The sequence below is a fragment of the Engystomops pustulosus genome, chromosome 3 (genome assembly GCF_040894005.1).
Source record: "Engystomops pustulosus chromosome 3, aEngPut4.maternal, whole genome shotgun sequence".
NCBI classification, from domain to species: Eukaryota; Metazoa; Chordata; class Amphibia; order Anura; family Leptodactylidae; genus Engystomops; species Engystomops pustulosus.
The window spans coordinates 72225776-72234944 of NC_092413.1; positions in this window are offsets into that span (position 1 = coordinate 72225776).

The window sequence follows — 9169 nt, forward strand, 5'->3', positions numbered from 1 at the left end:
CTGCTTAAACTTGTGGTGCGTCAGGACTCCAAAGTGCGAATGCGCTTGAAAAGAAACCACACTATCTATGTAAGTAAGGACAGATGGTAATACAAGATCCTTCCCCGGGACTTCGGTCGTGAGTAAAACTAAATCTATTACTGCACAAGTTACGTGTATCTACGTACTGTATGCAGAGACTGCAGCTTACATTAAATACAGTGAAGTATACTACAGCGCAAATTACATTGTTTGATACAAAGAAAGCATATACACTCACCGGCCACTTTATTAGGTACACCTGTCCAACTGCTCGTTAACACTTAATTTCTAATCAGCCAATCAGGTGGTGGCTACTCCTCCAATTACATCTCAGCTCACAAATACAAGATATTAACATATGTGATTGGCTGACACATATTACATCACATTTAATACTTAACTCCTGCCTTACCAGGCAGACTCTACTGCTGCAGTGTTCATCTGTGTTATGTAGTGATCTGCTGTGGGGCTGATCAGACCCTACACAGGCTGCAAGCTACATCGGCAGGGGTGTTGCACTTGTTTCATAGGAAAATCCCTTTAATGTTAAAACTGTATAGCTTGAGTCAGACAGATTCTTTTTAATTAGTTTTCATTCACACCCCTCTTTGTCAGGGGGTGGGAGGGGAATTATTTTTTCTCTGTACATTGCCAGTAAACCTTGATCACTTGGCTCCACAGCTGCCATGTAAAAAAACTCATTACCCCACATTTATATAAGTAAGGGAGCAATTTTCTCCAAAATTAATTGGATTCTGTGGTCATAATAGAGTTTCTGACATTTCCCCCTCACTTTCATGACATTTAGAACTAGTCAAAAATTAACTTAAGGACTTATTTAATTTTTAGTTTTTTGTGGGTTTTAGTTTGTAAAGTTACAAAAAGTGGGAAAAGGTTTTTTTTTTTTAATCTATGGTGTATATAGTGTATATACTGTATATATGTATGTATATATATATATATATATGCACTCACCGGCCACTTTATTAGGTACACCTGTCCAACTGCTCGTTAACACTTAATTTCTAATCAGCCAATCACATGGTGGCAACTCAGTGCATTTAGGCATGTAGACATGGTCAAGACAACCTCCTGCAGTTCAAACCGAGCATCAGTATGGGGAAGAAAGGTGATTTGAGTGCCTTTGAACGTGGCATGGTTGTTGGTGCCAGAAGGGCTGGTCTGAGTATTTCAGAAACTGCTGATCTACTGGGATTTTCACGCACAACCATCTCTAGGGTTTACAGAGAATGGTCCGAAAAAGAAAAAACATCCAGTGAGCGGCAGTTCTGTGGGCGGAAATGCCTTGTTGATGCCAGAGGTGAGAGGAGAATGGGCAGACTGGTTCGAGCTGATAGAAAGGCAACAGTGACTCAAATCGCCACCCGTTACAACCAAGGTAGGCAGAAGAGCATCTCTGAATGTACAGTACGTCAAACTTTGAGGCAGATGGGCTACAGCAGCAGAAGACCACACTGGGTGCCACTCCTTTCAGCTAAGAACAGGAATCTGAGGCTACAATTTGCACAAGCTCATCGAAATTGGACAGTAGAAGATTGGAAAAATGTTGCCTGGTCTGATGAGTCTTGATTTCTGCTGCGACAATGTACCCAACATCTGATGGCTACTTTCAGCAGGATAATGCGCCATGTCATAAAGCTGGAATCATCTCAGACTGGTTTCTTGAACATGACAATGAGTTCACTGTATTCAAATGGCCTCCACAGTCACCAGATCTCAATCCAATAGAGCATCTTTGGGATGTGGTGGAACGGGAGATTCGCATCATGGATGTGCAGCCGACAAATCTGCGGCAACTGTGTGATGCCATCATGTCAATATGGACCAAAATCTCCAGCACCTTGTTGGATCTATGCCACGAAGAATTGAGGCAGTTCTGAAGGCAAAAGGGGGTCCAACCCGTTACTAGCATGGTGTACCTAATAAAGTGGAACCTGAATTTGGATTACGTGTGGATTCTTTGTGGATTTTTTATGGACATATCTTTTATGGATACATTTTGAGAACTCTACGGATACATAGTAGTAATAATAATTAACGGGGTTGTGAGTGCAAGGGCCCAGCACACATACTATTTCCGATATATTTGGCTATATTGTGATGTTTCAATATATACTATCCTGATATATTATGCTACACTCTGTTATATCAACCTGTTTTATTATATTGTTTTATTAAAATAAAAATAAAATCTTTATATATCACAAAATGTCAAAGTCGAGGTAACAGTCTTATTGGGATATTTGCTTTCCTTAGAATTTTTGAGTTTCTGTTTTTTACTTCCTTCATTCCAAAAGCCATTTTTCTGCTTACAGAAATGTGGGCTTAGCATGTGGGTTCGGTTTTTACAGCTTTCACTGTGTGCTCCAAATGATACCTCCCCTTTATTCTAAATTTAAATAGGCTTTATGTTTTAGTAGATTTAAAAAATGAAATCTTTAGTACAAAAGAATTATAATCAAATATTTATGTGTGGAAGATGCAAAACTGCCATATTTAGGCAATATTTTCTGTTACAGTGCCGGGAACCCTCTTTCTTATATTTTGATATAATGGGCGTTTTGGGAGGTGGTGATACTTAACGTGTTTATGATTTTTACTGTTTAATTTTAGATCTGTTATAGGGAAATGGGGTGCTTTAACCCCCTGGGGCGTCTGATTGCTCATACAATATACTGCAATATTGCTCTATTGCAGTATAATGTCATTTTACTGCTGAACAATTTTATGGTTGGCAAGCTAATAGAATGGACATAATAGAAAAATTGGCACTAGTAGATAACATTGCAGTTGGACATTTAATGATAAAAAAAGGTTTTGTCCATATAAAATACATAGAAACATCAAATTCATAAAACCCCCAAAAATACAGTATTACCAAAGAAATACATATGTATATATCCTAAAAGATGGAAGCTAAGGGAAAATGCAAAGCTTAAGACAATTTTATAAAAACAACTCTCATACTGGCGTATACAGGCGGTCCCCTACTTAAGGACACCGACTTACAGATGACCGCTAGTCAAAGATGGACCTCTCTGCCCACTATGGCCTCTGGTGAAGCTCTCTGAATGCTTTACTATAGTCCCAGGCTGCAATGATCAGCTATAATGTGTCTGTAATGAAGCTTTATTGATAATCCTTGGTCCCATTACAGCAAAAAAATTTGAAACTCCAATTGTCAAAAAAAAAAAAAAAATGTCTAGAACTACAATTATAAAATATACAGTTTTGGCTTACATACAAATTCAACAAAGCTATGGACCCTATCTTGTACGTAACCTGGGGACTACCTGTATACCGTATATACTGGAGTATAAGCCGAGTTTTTCAGCACAAAAAATGTGCTGAAAAACCCTAACTTGGCTTATACTTGAGTCTGACATCAGCATACACTATGATGTCAACTGGTGTATGTGACGGGGCCGCTCGGGGAGCTGAAGATGGAGCCTTAGCTGGAGCAACAGAGAACAAACACGGACAGGTGCAATCTGGGAATTAACAGTGGCCCTGTAAAAAAAAATCTTAAAGGGTCCCATTAGTAGGTGGGATCAACACCATTAAGTGTGGTCCAAGAATATAATTACTATAATACTGTCCCCTATGTACAAAAATATAACCACTATAATACTGCCCCCCATGTACAAGAATATAACTACTATAATACTGCCCCCCTATGTACAAGAATATAACCACTATAATTCTGCCTCCTATGTACAAAAATATAACCGCTATAATACTGCCCCCCATGTACAAGAATATAACTACTATAATACTGCCCCCCTATGTACAAGAATATAACTACTATAATTCTGCCTCCTATGTACAAGAATATAACTACTATAATAATGCCCCCTTATGTACAAGAATATAACTACTATAATACTGCACCCCTTTGTACAAGAATATAACTACTATAATACTTCCCCCCTATGTAGAAGAATATAACTACTATAATACCGCCCCATATGTACAGGGATATAACTACAATAATACTGCCCCCTACGTACAGGGATATAACTACAATAATACTGCCCCCTACGTACAGGGATATAACTACTATAATACTGCCCTCTATGTAAAGGGATATAACACCTATACAGCACCCCAATTAATGATAATAGAAAACTTGTGACAGGCAGATGTTTATCTGTGACTGATGTGGCCCGGGACCATCCCTTCCAACAGCAGTGTGAGCGTGATCGTTATGCCCCAGGGACTGCTGGCTATATACTAGGGGGCAGGGGCAGGCTATATACTAGGGGGCTGCTGACTATATACTGGGGGCAAGGGGCTGCTGGCTATATACTGGGGAGGTTGTGACCAATGCATTTGCCACTCTAGGCTTATACTAGAGTCAATAGGTTTTACCAGTTTTTTTGTGTTAAATTAGGTGCCTCGGCTTATACTCGGGTTGGCTTATAGTCAAGTATGTATGGTACTTGTTGTGTTTCCACGTATCTAAAAATAAAAATAGTATCCAAAGTCGATATAGTATATAAAGTAATGCGTGGCAAAGTCGTATTGATTTGTACAAGCTCCTATATTAGTATTTGCACATATTGCATGCGTACCTGTCTTATCAATAAAACTGATATACTATATGCTGAAAACTATGCTCTGTTGTTCTTCGATTGTTGTTATACCTTATCAATTGGGACACAGTCTATCAGGTGCTCTGTTACAAATGCTGGATAGTATATAAAGATATAAAAATATGCCATTTACTGTGCTTTTACCACAGAGCCTCTGATTTTGCCACAGATGCCCCTGTGCATGCCCTTGAGCAGTGAGTGGCACTCCACAGGTTTCAGAGGGGCAGAAGACTTAGAAGCAATTTCAACTATATTACTTGCCATAAGCAGGTAAGAAAGACAAATGCAGAATTTGTATGGTAAAACAAAAGAAAATTCATAGTTACTCTAGATAAAAAAAAAAAGCACCTCAATTTAAAGTTAAAAGCGTTATGGAACGGCTGATCATGTGGTACATGTTTGAGAGTTATTATGTGCTAGCAGGGGCGCACCACCCATGAGGCGACTTGATGCTGCTTGATGGGGCGGCATCTTGGGACAGCGCTGCCCCCACTCTGTAAAATACTATCTGGCCGCGACCAACGAACATCCTGTCCCTGGCCAGTGAATTTGCATTTAACCCCCCCCCCCCAAAAAAAAAAAAACACGATATCCCCACCTTCGGCTTCTTCTCCCCTGTGACTCCATCTTCTTTCCAGCCTCAGCGCACAAATCATAACGTCACGCGGTATCGTGGCCAAGTGACGTCATAGTTGTGCGCTCGCGTGCCTCTGGCTGCCTCCTGGCCCACAAGAAAAGGCTTGGCTCCGGTGGGGGATGTTGCACATCCAAGATGGTGGCACCCACTGGCAGGACTGTTAAATACTGTGGTTTACCCTAATAGCAGCACCTAGCAGGTTAACTTCCATGATTGGTGCCAGCACCGACTTGGGCAGTTAGAAGCAGGTGTCAGCTGTTTTATAGAGCTGACACACGCCATGTGTGGAGAGAGATCAGCCTGTGAGCTCTGTCTATACATCCCCTGCAGACAAAATAGTACTTTGTGTTGTGTGAAGGGGTTAGAGATATGAAATCGGTTACTAAAAATTGGAAACCCTTTTAATATATAGTTCCAGGATAGAGATATTTTACTAATATTATTAATCCCTTATCTCTGTACCTGTTTTATATGTTAATGGCCAGGTTATTTTTAATTTATTTTCTGCAATTCCTTCTACAATTAACTTTACCTTTTTAATTTTTTGGTCACCATAGCTGTAAGAGGTCTTTTTTTTTTGGGGGGGGGGCGGGGGGGGGACCAAATGTAATTTTTAATAGCACAATTTTGTATTTCATATGTCCTACTGTGGAACCCTTTCTGTTCAGTATATTTAAAAAATAATACAAATCTGACATTGTTTTTTTGTAATAAAAATGTTCGCCATTTATTGTGGAACCTAAATAACACAAAATCTTTTTGAGCAAAATTTACTAAGGGCCATGCACCAATTTTCTGTCAGACTTTACATGTTCTTTCTAGTGCAAACTGCTTACACAGGTAATTAAGAAGTGTCTGCTCCACATCTGTGTCACATGTGACTCTTTTGTGGCATGGCTGCACTAGGCATCATGCAACACAAATTAGGGGGCGTTTTGGTGCTCAGTCGGACTGTGCATATACCCCATGTTAAAGGTGCACCCAAAAAAGGTGGTGCACTCCGTCGAGCAGTGCAGAGGGTGACAGATTTATGAAGAAAGTGCACCAGAAATCATTAATCGGGCCCCCTCTGCACACTACACAGGCAAACTGCACTTAGTGAAGTTTGCACTGTTGTTAGTAAATGTGCCCCTTTGTCTTGGTAAATACACACACAGTGATACACACCACTTTTATAGCAGTTTTTTTTAAACACATCACTTTCCTATCGGTTGAAATGGCCGCCAAAAAGACCACATATAGCGTTTATTAAGATGCTAAAAAAAAAGAGAAGAAACCATTCAATTGCACATTGTTATTTCATTCATTTATTATTTATAAAAGAAAATCTACAATACTAAAAAAAGGCCAGTAGAGGGCACTATTGAACTATTTATTACTCTTCTGAAAAATGTGACGTTTATTTTTTTTTCATATTTTTGTTACCGGATTTCAGTTTGCAACTATTTCAACGTTTTAAATATGAAGATTAAATGGTCTTCATTACATGAACACTTAGCTATGGAGTTAAATGCCTGGAAATGTGAAACGTAACCACCGTATAAAATTGTAAAATAGATAAAAATGACAGGTTGAGCTATACTTCATATATATATATATATATATATATATATATATATATATATATATATATATATATTAATCAAAAATGAACAATGTCCAACTGTGACCTAATTACCTAATTATAGTAAACTGACTTAAAAAATGCTAACGTGTGTATTTACTGTATGTGTGAAGATAGTGAGGTCTACACAAAACACAACATTTGGAAACTGGATTCAGTCTCTTAGGAGGTATGTTAACCCCTTAGTTAATTTTCATATGTATTGGTCTGGTGGCGAACCTATGGCACAAGTGCCAGTGGTGGCATTTGGAGCCTTCTTTGTGGGCACCCAGGCCATCACCCAGCACAAAGGTCACCATTCAGGACTCCTCCTCCTGAAGTCACAGGCAGCCCAGGATGTGCCACGTTCAACACTTTTTAAAAGTGACTTGAAGTACAGGAGGAGCAAGGAGGTGAGGACAGAGCTGGATTATCATTGGAGCCCCTTCTCTGGACCTGTGATAGAGGGAAGCTATAATAGTTTCTCCTTCTTTCTACTGTATTTGTGTCCACAGGACGCCAATATGTTTGAACTTGTGACAGAGCAGGGACCAATAAGTTGGCATTTGGCACTTTGTTAGGAATATGTGGCTTTAGGTTGTAGTTTGGGCACTCTAAAAGGTTCGTCACCACTGGTCTAAGGGCTTGTACAATACCTTAAAGGAAACCTGTCACCAGCGGACGCCTGTTAACCCCTTCCCGACATGCGCCGTAATAGTACAGTGCGCGTCGGGTGCGAGTGCATGGAGAGGGCTGCATAGCATATTGGAGCAAAGACTTACCGATAACACCCTCGATCGGTGCCTGAGGGGCTCCAAGCTTCATTAACAACTATGAAGCTCGAAGCCCCTCAGGCTTATTTGCATAATGCTAAAAGCCTCTGCGATCTCGTCCGAAATCTCGGACATGCGCAGTACGGGTAGTATCTCCTCTCTGGCCCTGTGCATATCAGGAGGGAGAAACCCGCACAGCTCATGCGGCACAAACGCATGTTTTAATGATGCACCTGGCCGGAGGCTGGGTGCATGCTTGACTAGTCAACCCATAAGCCTTCCCCTCTAACTACCCTGTTTCCCCGAAAATAAGACAGTGTCTTATATTAATTTTTGCTCCTTAAGAGGCACTAGGTCTTATTTTCAGGGGAAGTCTTATTTTTCCATGTACAAGAATTTACATTTATTGGTGAACAAAAAGAAAATAAACTTCTAAAACATCCTTATTACTCTCCAAACTCTGAACTATTGGAATTTTTGGCCCCAATCTCTCATGTTTAGCAATAGAACTTTCCTTAAATGAGCACTTCATGTCCATGTAGCAGCTTGTAGCGTATTTGTCCTGCAACAGTCAGTGATTTTATTCTGTAATTCTTCCCTCTTGTCACAACCTCTTGCAGCATCTAAAAAATCTACTAATACTAATGTATGACATGGGGGTCCGCTGCAATGGCGGCCGCTAGGTCTTATTTTCAGGGGAGGCCTTATATTTCTCAGATTGAACAAAATTGTACTAGGTCTTATTTTCGGGGGATGTCCTATTTTAGGGGAAACAGGGTAGTAGATGAATTGGATATAAGGGGATATTTCAGCATGCGGCTGACACACCAGCGTTAAAAGGACATGTCTGGACAGCATTTACTACACCGGCCTATAAGGTATGTTTAGGGGTTTAACAGGCATCCCGCTGGTGACAGGTTCCCTTTAATAATATTTGCATTTTTTGGTGACACAAAGTTAAAAAATGCTGAAGGACCCTTTGTTCATTTTTATTTTTTGGGGGGTTAAAAAAAATTGGAGAAAAAGACTTTTTTGTAATGTATAGTATGTATTTTTTCACATTTCAAATCTACATAAAGCACAACTCCCGAAAAGCTCACTGCATGCAGAATGAGATTTTGAGTAAAGTGGTGGGCACCCTTGGAGACCTCCCCATCATCTTGCCTTGATGGGGATGATTGTTATAGTGTAGATAGGGATTTGTATTTTATTTATTAGTGTTTATTTCCATCATCAATTGAGTTTGTTCTTTACCTGAAATAGATGGAGCCCCTAATCTTACCAGTGCAAAAACAGCTTCTATATATGTTAAAGGACTTCCACCTCCAGGGTGAAGGATTGTAAACCTCTGCCTCTGGCAGGATCAGAAGTTTTTATGCCCTTGTTTTTCAGAAAACATTTTTTTTAATTATGCAAATGAGCCTAAGGGGCTCCAGGCTTCATTAACACCAATGGAGCCCAAAGCCCCTCAGGCTTATTTGCATAATTCTAAAAGCCTTTTTTTTAAAAAAAAAAACAG